Source organism: Lolium perenne, chromosome 3 (assembly GCF_019359855.2).
Source record: "Lolium perenne isolate Kyuss_39 chromosome 3, Kyuss_2.0, whole genome shotgun sequence".
Classification (NCBI taxonomy): Eukaryota; Viridiplantae; Streptophyta; class Magnoliopsida; order Poales; family Poaceae; genus Lolium; species Lolium perenne.
The window spans coordinates 222,943,019-222,957,188 of NC_067246.2; the positions used below are offsets into that span (position 1 = coordinate 222,943,019).

General features: G+C 44.5%; 1 long non-coding RNA gene across 1 annotated transcript; it reads left to right on the forward strand.

The window, feature by feature from the left end:
* Positions 1–405: 405 nt before the first annotated feature.
* On the forward strand, positions 406–4,442 carry LOC127343479 (uncharacterized). Its single transcript, XR_011755744.1, has 3 exons — positions 406–514; positions 642–3,795; positions 4,029–4,442. It is a non-coding gene; the product is annotated as an uncharacterized lncRNA (long non-coding RNA).
* The last annotated feature ends 9,728 nt before the right edge of the window (positions 4,443–14,170 follow it).

Below are 14,170 nucleotides of genomic sequence, written 5' to 3' on the forward strand. Positions count from 1 at the left end.
TCGGTGATAGGGTTTTCGCGACGGAGAGTATAAGTAGGAGGAAGGGCAGAGTCGGGGGAGGCACGAGGGCCCCACCCCATAGGCCGGTGCGGGCCCCTCCTTGGCCGCGCCGCCCTATGGTGTCGGCGCCTCGTGGCCACACTTCGTATCCTCTTCGGTCTTCTGGAAGCTCCGTGGAAAAATAAGACCATGGGCTTTCGTTTCGTCCAATTCCGAGAATATTTCATGTGTAGGATTTCTAAAACCAAAAACAGCACAAAACAGGAACTGGCACTTCGGCATCTCGTTAATAGGTTAGTGCCGGAAAATGCATAATAATGACATAAAGTGTATATAAAACATGTGAGTATTGTCATAAAACTAGCATGGAACATAAGAAATTATAGATACGTTTGAGACGTATCACCCCTTCCTCCTCCTGAATCAATGGATTCAGGCCACTACAACCTTCACAGAGTTAAATGGATTCCCGCATGGAGTAGCTACTACTGCTGCCCTGAACATAGCCAAACAGGTGAGATGTGCATGGTTCGGTATGGTCAACATCACCTAGCTAATACCTGTGTGTTTTGCTTTCTTCTAATGTGATTGATAACAAAATCTTTCCCTTCCTGAAGCAAGGCTTTCATTTCTTTGGCCAGGGTAATTTTCTCTGCATTGACATCCGACGAAACCTTTCGTCTGGTGACTCTGTTTTCAGTTTGCTGCTTCCACACGGTGAAATCTGAAGTGCCACCGATGATCTGCAATGTCATTTCTAGCAACAATGGAGCACATGACCTTTAAATTTTTCTTTATAATGTTTGCACAAATTGATTAAATTGAGGTAAATCGATTCCCTTTCTACATTATAATGTATAGTACTTTATTTTTCAACATACCAATTAATGTATATATATGTATTTAAAGTGTGCAGTTGATAATTTTGTACACCTGCGTATTTGAAGTGTGCAACGGATAATTTGTGTTGCTTACTTCGATAATTTGTATTCATGTATAAGTCGCGGGAAAAAAGTAGGATCTACCACAAATGTCATTTTCTCTATTGTTTGCTAACTGAATCTTCATCTTCTCTTCTTAACTATAAAAAGCTGTCAAAATCTTATTGGGACTGTAAAAACATCGAGCATCATATGTGTCGAATCTGTGGTGACAATAAATGAAGAATACATACTAATTATTGTTCACCCTTTGACAACACCCTTATGTACATTGTGATTACTTATCATGTTCTATATTATTTTTTGAAAGAGCATGGCTGAGAGATGCTTTACATGCAGATACTACAATGTTGATCCGTGGTTGAGACCACTTGCCAACCAAGTGATCAGGGTTAGTACTTCAGTGCCTTCAAACCTCTTCAACTTTCTTTGGATTGACACTTTTTCCTTTCACTATAGGGATTGCTAATGAGGCACTGGACAATGTGGTTCCGCTGCTTTTTTTTCTTTACTGTATCTTGGATGTGAAAATTGGGAGAATCATCATATTTCTGATATTGCAGCTATTTAGTTACATTCAGATTTGGTGTGTACATAAGTACTATGTTCAAAACAGACTTAAGAACAAAAAAGGTTGTGATAGAAGTTCACTAACGACTTGTTCTATGATAAGATACTGCAAGCGCATGCTAATTTACTACCTAGCTAAGAAGATGATCCACATGGCGGCGTTTGAGATCATGCTACTGGATGAGAAGGTGGGCTATAGGTTGTTGGTTTGGATCTGTAATGTTATATAGGGTCTTCTATTCTATTTTTCTTTCAGGAATATGTACTATATACATACTAAGAGCGATCTCTCTGGTCTCCTCTCCCTCATCCAACAGCACGTGCAGCGACGGTGAAGGCCACCACGTCAACCATGGCCTCGGAGGCGACGAGAGCAGGGCGGCCGACGAGGATGGAGACAGTTGCGACGCCATGTGAGCTCGATCGCGGATGTTGAACTTTTTTTTTGACATGTTTTTTCTTTTCATTTTCTTCCTGTGAATTTTGCGGATATTTGTATGGCCAGATATTGATTTTCACATGCTTTTCATAGTTAGGTTTGTTGATTTGCTTGCATATTGTACTTCACCGAAATCTTCTTGATGAATGACATGGCCGTAAAAAAACGTTAGAAAATCTGCACTTCTCGCCCTTATTTTAGGCATTGGTACCAGATTAATCAAGTTTTCTATTCATTCAGAGCTGCATATTCCAGAGTTGCACTTTCTGTCCAATCTAATTTTATATCTTGATATTTGGGATCAAAAAAATTATTGCAGCCAAAAGTTGCATCATATCCTGTTCCTTCTGGAATAGCAAAGCTTTTCTATCCTGTAGTAACTAGGCGACAGTTTTCATCTTCCCCACTGAGAGGGGCATACAAGCCAATATTTTATTATCTTCAAGAAAGCCTAGCTCTCTCTGATGAGAATGATACCTGGTCTTGGAGAACTCCAGGGTTTAGCATCTCTAAGGGATATATAAAGTTCACACTGAATATTATACCATCCATGGAAATTTTCATTTGTTATGAAGTCATGTAGTCAACTCAACCGTGTTGTTTTTCTTGACTTTACTTTTGGATAGTCTGAACACAAGAGACATGTTGCAGCGTAGATTTTTTTTTTGAAATATTAGTGGTGTATATTGTAAAACGAACTCACAATTGAGGGGATCTCTCATTCTTTCAACACAGTTTGCCTAGACATGGCTAAAATTATCTTTCTTCAGATCTCACGGCTACAAGTTCAGTTAATAGTAACACTCGAAATATGTTGATTGTCCCATTTCTTATGAAAATTATTACATCAATGTTCTGGAGTATCTGGTGGCTATTTTTCGTACTTTTTACCCTCCAAAATAAAATATTGTAGCTCATATGGACCCTGAAACTGATTCTGGTACCAGTATGTTCATGTTTTCTTTTCAACTGGAATCCAAAAATTTACATCCATGACTATATTTTCTTGACAGCTTTGAGAGATGCAAACTAAATAACTGTCTTTTCACAAATTTTAGTTGTTAATTGTTAGTAACCACCTGTTCATATGCTCCTGTTTTTTTCTATCATATATAGATAAATGAGCAAGGATCCATTTAGTTTGCGTTCCAAGTATTCCATTAGGGATTGCACATTATTGAAAACTCTACAAGTCCGAGTAGTTTTGATCTGTTTTGGTGCTACCTAGGTTGTGCACGAATTAATGAATATCAATCATTATGGCTTCCTTTATGGAATCGAAACTGATAATACATCTTAGAATTGATATTTAGTTGGACCTTCCGGAGTACACAACTATTATTGAGCAAATTTATCGGAGTGGAGTATGTAGTGTATCATAATCCAATACACTATGCCCTTCAATTTTTTAATTGTCGTTGTATTTTATCATTGTTTTCGTGTGCTTGATTAGTTGATTTTGTGATAACACAATGGAAGGGTTTCCGTAGCAGATAGGGATGGGCTTGGATGGATGAGAAAACACCCTGTTAATGATCTCTCGAGTTCAATAGAACTATAGTTGTCCCCTTTATTTAAAAATATGAATCAGGTTGTTTCCATCGGGTGGAGGTAGAGACAGCAACTTATTCCATTTGGTTTTGTGGCAACACCAAATCCTCACTAGAAAAAAAAAACTTTGGATGGTCAATGCAACTATGCAGTGAAGAGGGAACAATAGTTTATTATTTTTATTGAGCAGCTCCAGAACATATTACATGTGCTTGACTATCTACTTCAGCTTATTTCCAAAGGTGGTTGCTGTAATGTCTCAACAACCTAACTAAGTAAAAAAGGTTTTAGAAGGTATCTCTCCTCTCTTTCAGAATATTTTCATCTATCTACTGTTGTATTTGAATGTCTTCGTCTATTGTTCAGATGATTCATATGTGCATCTAGGTTGTTCTCATAAGTTCTATATTTATTTGTTCATTACAGTGTCTCCGGTTTGTCGGTGCAAAATGGAATGTACTTGCATTTATTCAGTTATCTTACAAAGTTTACCTGAAGTGAGTGATCGACTTTTTGTTTATATGCAGATTCTACGGAGTGGTCCATCCTTACAAGTCGTTTCTACAACTCATTCCAGGTATTTGAGGTTGCTTCTCTTTTGTATGGAAATCAATCAGCCATTTGCTTTCTCTGTGTTAATGCATTTGGAAATGTTGTCTGATCTGAGGTTGCCTCTAAATATGATTACAAAATATTATATGCACATACTACCTCCTCTATCCAACTATTGAAAAATATCTCTTCTAAGCTATTTCTAACATGTAGTTATTCTCATAAGTATCAGCAAAAGGTACTTGTATGCTTCAGTGATATTGGTTGGCGGTATGATCCATAATTTCTAGAGCCCACAAAAAAGCCAATATTGTTATCAACCAGACATGGTTTTTGAGTCGCGGCTCAAAAGTGAGTCGCCAAACCCCGCGACTCATGTATAGTCAAGCAAAAAAACGTGTATAGTCACCATAAGTCGCTGTATAGTCGCGAGTTGCGGCTATTTTTGGAAAACGACCCGGCGACTATACAACGACTCAAAAACCATGCAATCAGACACCAATTAGGTAAATTATAAATTTCTTAACTAGGGAAAAAAAAGAAAAACTTTCGTTACATTTGTAGTTGTACCCGTATGCTACTGGCACTAGGTAATCTATTTGGATTGACGTTTAGATTCTCCACCTTGACGCAAAGAACAGACCCAACAGTGTGTTGGATAATTAGGCACAATTTTCATGATTAATTCCAGAATATTAAGCATGACGACAGTAACTACTAACATGTGAAACTCAAACATACTAGATGCAGTGATCAACATGAACAGTAGCAGAGCAAACAGTACAACATCCATCGCTAAACAGATCGAGATATGTCGTACGTACCGATCTGGTGGAGGTGGCGGTGAAGGTGTAGCAGACGATGTTGCAGCAGTAATGTTGTTGATGACAACGTTGTTGACGACGGGGACGACGGGTCGAAGTAGACGGCGTTGTAGACGACGGTAGGCAGCACCGCCCGACTTGGACGGAAGGCGACCCGTGATGAAGAGCTTGAGCAGTCGCGCAGAGCGCTTCCCAAAAACCTAATTCGCCCTCTCCCGTACAGGATCGCAAGGACGAGCGATTCCGGAGACCTGCTCTCCCGTTCTCGTGTATTAGATTCGTTTCTGCGGTAGCCGAGCAGGAGATTATATAGGCTCGGGAAAACGATCGACCCACCTTATAAGGTGGTCTAACTTCCTCCCAACTTTCCATGTGGGACTAAACTTCCCACCTCTTGCCACTCCCTAGTGAGCTGCCACCAACTTGGGCTCAAACTCACAAGGCTGCCACTATGTGGGCTTTGAGATTTATAGGAAAAACTGAAATCTAATTTGGGCCACTAAAAAATTGGCCCAATATTTCAACACAGTGATACTACAATCAAATATACACTTGCTCACCATGGAACTACTTCAAAGAAAACAAAGCTAGCCATTACCTTATAGTCCTGGCAACACTCGGCAGAATACCTGCGCTAACAGGTTGATGGCTGCGGCCTAACATGCAATACTGTTGCCAAAGGTCAATAGCAACACGAAATATTTCAACATACATACACAATCGACCACTGCTATTCTCCATATTACAAAACATGGGTGTTAGTTTTGCTCGGTACAGGTAAGAACGCTCCAGGTCTCTCCGCTTACAGTAAAGTCGATGTATGAAGATCTTATGTGTGATCATACCCCTTTTCTGAGAAAATATCTATGGAAGGTGAAAATTCCGCTAAAAATTAAAATTTTCATGTGGTTCTTGAGTAATAAGGGTTTTGTTAACCAAAGATAATTTAGTTAAACGGCATTGGAATGGGTCTACAAAATGTGTCTTCTGTGGGGAACAGGAGACCATTCAACACCTTTTTATTGAATGTCCCTTAGCTAAACTCTTATGGCGTACGGTGAACTTTACTTACGATCTTCCATCTCCCACCAATATTACCAATATGTTTGGTAATTGGTTAAATGGAGTAGATAGACAATCTAAGGCATACATCCGGATTGGGGTTGCTGCTTTATGTTGGTCTATTTGGAGGGTCAGGAATGATATGATTTTTAATAAAAAACCTTCTTTTCATTTCTTGCAGGTTGTTCATATGGTCTCCCATTGGGTCCAACTTTGGGCTCTACTATCTCCGGTGGGACAGCGGGATGCCATGGTTTCTGGATGCACACGGCTCCTGATGGTCGCTCAGGATATCTTGTGCCAGGCTGGTTGGCGTCATACTAGAAGGCCATGTTGATATGTAGTCTTTCTTCTTTTGAATTTCTTTCATGGATTGATTGTTGTATCAATCCTTGATCCTGCGTGCCTTGTAATGTTTTAATACTCAGAACTTATTTGCTTAATAAGGGGTTGTGTGCATCGTCACGATGCAGAAGCCGGGGCATACCCCCATTTCGAAAAGAAAGATCTCTCCGCTTACTTTGTTTGGTTCTTTCTGGGTATAATATACTATGTTATTTGTCAAATGTTTTTGTTGCTGCGAAAAGATTTCTGCCATCCCAGAAAAATTGTTCCTTTATACTTTTTAAATGTTTATCATATGCCTAGATCAATTTTTTCTTTACCACTTTGATGTCCTTTCCTTGGAATTGTGTGTATCGGAATCTTTTTCTTTACTACTTATTCAGTTCTTAGAATTCGACTATGTTTTCTTCTTCCACACACAATCTAAATTTTCATACTATATTTGTTGTTTGTGTACATGCCAAGTATGAGGCTATGAGCATTCAAGAAGACTACGTGGTCGATTCCCCCTCAGTATTAGAGATTGGCAACTACTCCCTCCGTACCGCTTTAATCGATGCACAGTGATGCCTACCAAGCATATACGTATGTGATGGCCGGTGTCGATTAAATAGGAATCGAGGTAGTAATTACAGCAATTCAATCTATTCCAGGGATATGTTCATTCATTTGTCTGCGATACCGTTTATTACTATCAGACTTAATTTCTGTGTCTTTCTAATGCTTGCTTATTTACTTGTCTTAGAATCAACTTTTTATGCACATAATTTCAATGTATGATGTATCAAAAAAATTTATTAACCACCTTGAAACCGATTGTTTAAACAACAAAATATACGTTACTTTTATCAATTCAAGTGTGATGTTGGCGCGGCGTGCCGCCGCGCCCATTTCTGCTAGTTGGATCAATGAGCGTCCAAGTTCAGCTAATTCATTCTCAGAGGGAAAATACTGGTCTACACTATGGAAATGTTGTGTTCTAGCTAAGGTGAAGGTTTTCCTCTGGCGGCTAGCACAGTGTTCCCTACCTATGGGTGATGTTCGACACTATGGGTGATGTTCGACACCACAGAGGCATGGAACCTTCCCTGGCCTGCTCTGTTTGTGGCATGGATGATTCATGGCGTCACTCCCTCATCGAGTGCACCATGTCGAGGTGTATATGGGCTCTTTCTAGTCCAGTGATCGTTGAACATATTAGCTTGTCCACGGAGTCATCGGTACGACAATGGTTGTTCTCCATGTTCGAGCCGATGGACCATGCTGATCTTACGAGAATGATCGTCACACTCTGGTCTGCTGATCCATGAGGACATCCATCAGAGTCCGATGGTGACGCATGCCCGCCTTCGTTGATAGCATCCTCTGAAATTTGGAGATCTCCTGACTCCTCTCCACCGAAGAAGGGAGCAAAGGGTGGCCATACAGTCATGCAAGTACGGCGTTGGCTTCTGCCGCCGGCTGGTACGTGCAAGTTGAACGTGGATGGTGCTATGATGAGGACGCTGCGACATGTGATGTTGGAGCTGTTTGCGATGCCCGAGATGGTGTGTTTCTCGGGGCATCTGCGGTTGTTTTCGATGGCGTCACTCACCTTGGATGCCTCGAAGCAGTGGCGTGTCGAGAGGGAATTGCCCTAGCCACGGATTTAAACATTGGAGCGGTCACGATCGCCTCGGACTATTTGGAAGTGGTGCAAGGTCTAAGGGGGGAAACATGGGCAGTTCGGCATCATCCTTCGCGAGATTGTGAATGCTTCCAGCTGCCGCTGTGGGATGTGCTTCCGCCATGAAGGTCGACGATCAAATGTCAAAGCTCACCAGCTAGCCCATATGGCTACTACCTTACCTGTTGGTCGCCATGTATGGCTCGGTACCCTTCCTGAGGGGCTAAACTTCCCTGTAAACATTGTTCCAATCACTGATTAAAGGGTTGGAGTTGTCTCAACAAAAAAAATCTGCTAGAGATGCTCTTAGTGGGGTTGTAACATTTATCGAGTAAAGTGGGGTTGTAACAAGCGTCCTTGCATGTGCCTCACAGGCCAAGCTCATGCAGAACTGAAGGTTCTGAACAACCATTCGGAAGCTAGCAGCAGGAAAAAAAAATTGAAGGAAAACAGCAGCATTCTACTCCGTATATTATTTAACTAAAAAAATTGTTACAAATGTGCAAGAGGACATCACGAATTCAGGATATCATCAGATTAAAACAACGAAGCAGAATTAAAAGCAACATCTGCAAATCTGTGCTGCAGATTCCAATTATCACAGGCTCCCAGCATAAGCAAAGTTAAGTATGAACCAAATGATGCAAACTTGCGAATCATCAGTGCAAAGATCGGAACTAGCACGATCAGAGGAATAGGAGGATCACCTTAAGCTTCTCTCGATTCTGAAGAGTAAGTCGTAGCAGCATTCAGCCACTGCCATGTCTGAAGATAACATGCCAACATAAGTAGTAACTGTTATCACCAGAATTTGACCGGATCAGAGGTGGGCCGCGATCAAGATTGGGCTTGAAGAATATACATGGAAGAAATACGTGAACCGGCCTTGTACACGAAGTTTGGGCAGTTTGCCCTTCTATCTGTAAATATAGTAGGATACGTGTCGGTTAGTTAGAGTTTGGCTCGTGCACGGTTGGGATTATTCCCACGTTAGAAAGTCTACGGACTATAAATATGTATCTAGGGTTATTGAGAAAAACAACAATCACGTTCATCACAAACCAATCTAGGCGCATCGCCAACCCCTTGTTTCGAGGGTTTCTTCCGGGTAAGCATCATGCTGCCTAGATTGCGATCTAGGCAGTATACGTTTATTCGTTGTTCATACGTTGCTCGTGCTGAAGCCTTTTTGATGGCGAGCAACGTAGTTATCATAGATGTGTTAGGGTTAGCATTGTTTTCATCGTATCACATGCTTTCGTCCATGCAACTCTTAGACGTCTAGCCGCCCTTATACCTTTCTTAGGTGTAAGGGCGGCACCTTGCTTGATCATTGTTTAGTAGATCCGATCCGTTATGATTGCTCCTTGATTCCTCAAGGATTAGTTTAATATCTACATAGTTAGGCCTTACAAACGGGTTGAATGATCCAGTAGCACGTAGGGTGTAGTTTGCTAACCCTAGACAAGATGTTCCAGGGATCAACTTAAGGTTGGTTTTTAGGCCTTGTCTAGGGTCGGTTTATTATCACCGTGCGTGGCTGCCAGGCTCAATCACGCGTAGGATGTCCCGATTATGTGGTGAAAACCCTAAATCGTCGTAGGTTGTTTTAGCTACATGTTGATAAAGCAGGACCACCATGCAATCGTAAACCCCATACGAGTCATGGGTGGATCGGCTCCTTGAGCCGATTCACGGGACAACCTGAGAGCCGATCGAGGCTCGTATTTAATGTTTACGTGTATGCCATGCAGGAAACTAAGCGAAGCAAATCCATCACCTTCCTGATCAGGTATAGATCAGGTGGCACGCCCTTGCACCAGCATCGGGACGTGCGTACCAGGAGCTTTGCGGGCTGTCGCTCGGAGGGACCAGGGCCAGCCGCAGCCCTAGGTTGTTCCCGGCTCTTCGTGTTGCCAGCCGTAGCTCGCCGGTGGGTTTCGGACGCCAACACATTCTGGCACGCCCGGTGGGACAGTCTTCGACATCAACTGCATCGCCATCTACATCTGAGATGGCGGAAGGTACTCCAGTCACGTACGAGGATCTGCCCGAGAAGCTCAAGAAGAAGTATGACGACGTCAAAGCTATCCTCGAAGCCGACCTCATCGGCTCTTTCCACAGGACCCGCTCGCACGGCATCAGGTGGAGAGGGTTCACACCTGAAGGCGCGCTCGATGGAGTGGACCTGTCCACCCCTTCAGAAGAACGCACCAGGTCCTTGCGTCAGGAGATCAATTTCATGGTAGCTCATTCGCTACACCGCCATTCTGAGAGCCTGGTGAACACTTTGGAGCGTGTCGCCCTTCGGGTGCTCCATGAAATCTTGAGGCATCAGTACTCTCCGTCAGGACCTGCTCTAGGGACTCACCAAGGAGAGCTACCACTCAGAGCCGACCACCGCTGCCGTTCGCGCCGGGCAGCACTGCAGGTGCCGAGTACACCGGCATTCGTCGTCTACAAGATCGGTGGCGATCCTAGCGATTACCAGTTCTTGTATGAGGCGCCTAAGGAGATCCCTCATGGATACACGTGCACATACGTGCCAGACAGCAGTAACTGGGCACTCATGAACCAGGCTGCAACAGCAGGGACTTCTGGAACAGCAGGAGGAGCTTCTGGATCAGGTCTTGAGAAGCAGACGTGGCTAGCTAAGTACGCCACTCCGACGAACATCCAGAGCTCAACTCCTGCAGCTAGCTCAGATCTTGAGAAGCAAGCGTGGCTGGCTAAGTATGCCACGCCAGCAAATCTTCAGAGCTCCACTCCTGCAGCTAGCACTACGGATCAGATCAGCACGATCTTGAGAGACCAGTTCGGCATGGTGCCGAAAAGAAGGGCAATCAGCTATTCCAAGCCGTACCCCAACGACTACGATTTGATCCCACTACCGCCCAAATATCGGCTCCCTGAATTCTCCAAGTTTAGTGGGTCAGATGGCTCCAGCTCAATTGAGCATGTAAGCCGATATTTGGCGCAGCTGGGCACGATCTCAGCTGCAGATGCACTACGCGTGAGGTTCTTCGCATAGTCCCTCACAGGATCGGCTTTTGGATGGTAGACATCACTGCCACCAGACTCGATCCGGACTTGGAAGCAGTTGGAAGAACAGTTCCACATGCAGTATTATTCAGAGGCTTCCGAGGCTGGCATTGCCGATCTAGCCCAAGTACGACAAAAGCGCGGAGAAACAGTGTCAGAGTACATCCAGCGCTTCAGGACCGTTAGGAACCGATGCTATTCGGCTCGTTTGACTGAAAAAGAAGCGGTCGAGTTGGCGGTGGTGGGTCTCGCATCACCGATCAAGGACATGGCTTCCCAAGCAGACTACCCTTCACTGGCGCACATGGTTCAGAAACTGTCATTATATGAACAGCGCCACCCAGAGCTGTACCAGGACAAGTTCAAGCGTGCAGTAGTCTTGGTTGAGACAGAGGAAGATGAAGGGTCTGCGGGAGATCAAGAGGTAGCAGTGGCTGAATGGACTCGGGGGGCAACCCCCGTGTCTTGCAAGTGGGTTAAGCCACAAGGTCCTCCCAGAGGGTTTGACTTTGACGTAACTAAAGCTGAGCAAATTTTCAACCTCTTACTTAAGGAGAAGCAGCTGAAGTTACCCGAAGGCCTCAAAATCCCCACGGTACAGGAGCTGAACGGAAAGCCATACTGCAAATGGCATAACACGTTCTCCCATACCACCAACGACTGCAGGGTGTGGCGTCAGCAGATCCAAATGGCGATAGAACAAGGACGTCTAATTTTCAACCAGTACGCCATGAAAGTCGACACACACCCCTTCCCCGCCGTTAATACGGTGGAGTACGCTTACCCCGAAGGGTGCCAGCCAGGTTTCTCGTTAAGCATTAACATGGTCGAGCCTGGGCACCACTCTGGTAAGGACAAAGGCGAGAGCAGCCGCTCTCGTAGCAAGGACAAAGAGGAAGCCGCTCCACGCGATCGGCTCCGGCACGATGGCAAACGCTACATCACAGAGGGAGAAGTGAAGAATGTGCGATATCAACGACCTCTCTCTGATCATCTCCTCAACAAATATGTAAGTCAGTACGACCAGCGCCGGCGGTACAACAGCGACGATGAAAGGGATCGTCTAGCTAGCAGGGACGCCAGGAGACATCGTCGGCATGATCGCGATGAGGAGAGATACGAGCACCGTGCCAAGGAAAGGTCAAGAGAACAAGACGACGTGGACAAGCACTGTGACTGTCCTTTCTTCAAACACTGCTGGGATTCAGGAATGAGCCGATTGCCTACAATCGGCAATTGCCCAGAATGTAGACAGAAGAAGAAGGGTGCAACGGACGTGTCAGTGTTCAAACGTCTAGGGCCTATCCCATCTAGGAACAAGCAAGCTGAGTCCTCTCGGGAAGAAGACCTCGAGGAGTTAGAAGATGACTACGAAGAAGAAGAGGACAAGTACCACCAGCCAAGGTGGTGCCCTGATGGACTCAGCCGTTCTCAAAAGCGTAGGGTTCAGCGACTGCGTGGCTTGGAGGAAGCCGAAAGGTTATACCTGCACACGCTAAGGAAGGCGTGGCCTGATCTGACCGCGAAAATTCAACGAACCTTGGACGAAGAGGGTCGACCACAAAAGATGGAGTGGCGACCCAAACAAAGGAAAGCCGATGATGAGACATCGGCTGGCGCAAACGAGATGTAAACCTCTTTTGAGCAATGCAATCAAGATGGGGGGCGATTTCAGCAATCGGCCCGTATTATCCTTGCCATACGTTTTGCCTATGTTCAGCGTCGATCTAACAGGCGACGGAAAGCTAGGGTATGGGTTTACATCGGCTTGTGAGCTCAAGGAAATCGGCATTGGTCACGTCTGCAGAGCCGATGTTCAGGTATAGTTCTTTGGATAACTGTAGAGCCGATATCTGCAGTAACCTGACAGATTCGGCTCGGGGGGCACATAATCAGATGAACATATGCTATGAACATGTGCGATACATGGGCAATAAAATATTGGGGTCCGATAGGAAAATCGGCCAGTAAAAACAAAAAAAAATGTACATGCAAGTCGCAGCCGATGCGAAGGCACCGACTTGAGAGAATACGCGAAGGCAACAATATACAAGTACAGCCGATGCAAAGACATCGACTTCAGAAGGTAAAGAGCCGATGCACAGTCATCGACTCTAGAAGTACAAGTTCAGCAAAACATTTGACAGTTTACACAGAAAGGCTCTACTGAAGAAACCCGCTGAGGGCGTGAAGGGCGTCAGCACGGATACGATCCACCTCGGCGATCTCAGCTTCATCGTCTTCGTCTTTGCCCGTCACCAGCTGACTGCTCAGGGTATGAATTTCAGCCAGATCGGTCTTTAGATCGGCTGTGAGGCCCTTTGCTTCCTCTTGAGAGCGGGCAATAAGGGCTTCCTTGTCTTGGATAAGCTGCTTGGTCACCCTGATCCTCTCTTCAAGGTTCTCCAGTTCCTTACGCAGGGTCTCGAGTTTGGCATTATTAGCAGAAGTGTCAGTTTTGGCGTCTAAAGCGGCCTTTTTCTCATTGAGCCGTTGACACTTGTCTGCAATATCGGCTCTCAATGGAAGCTGGGCGTGGCGAAGATTAATTCTTTGACGAGCCGACTGCACCCTTGACTTGAAGACCGACAAAGTCACAGCTGGCCAAAGCTTCACCTGCAGTGTCACAGGGAGATGGGGCTGGATATCTTCGAGGATGCCCTTGACTTCCTCGGGATTTTCAACCAGGGTCTCAATTGAGGAAGAGAGCAAAGCCTTGAGACTCTGGAGTGGACCATGGACCGTGCTAGGACTGGGCTCTTCACTTGCCTTGGAAGTAGCTGGTTCGATGGATTCAGGATCGAACGTCAGCAAGTGATGACCCACAAGTATAGGGGATCGCGATAGTCTTCGAGGGTAGTATAACCCAAATTTATTGATTCGACACAAGGGGAGGTAAAGAATAGTTATAAGCCTTAACAACTGAGTTGTCAATTCAGCTGCACCTGGAAAAGCACTAGCAACAGGGGTGATGTGAAAGTAGCAGTAATATGAGAGCAATAGTAACAGTAACACAGCAGCAGTAATAACAATATGAGAGCAATGGCACCAGAAGATAGTTGATACTACTTTTAATGACATGTAGAACAAGTATATGATGATGAGAGATGGACCGGGGTTCCCAGCGATCTACACTAGTGGTAACTCTCCAATAAGTGACAAGTGTTGGGTGAACAAA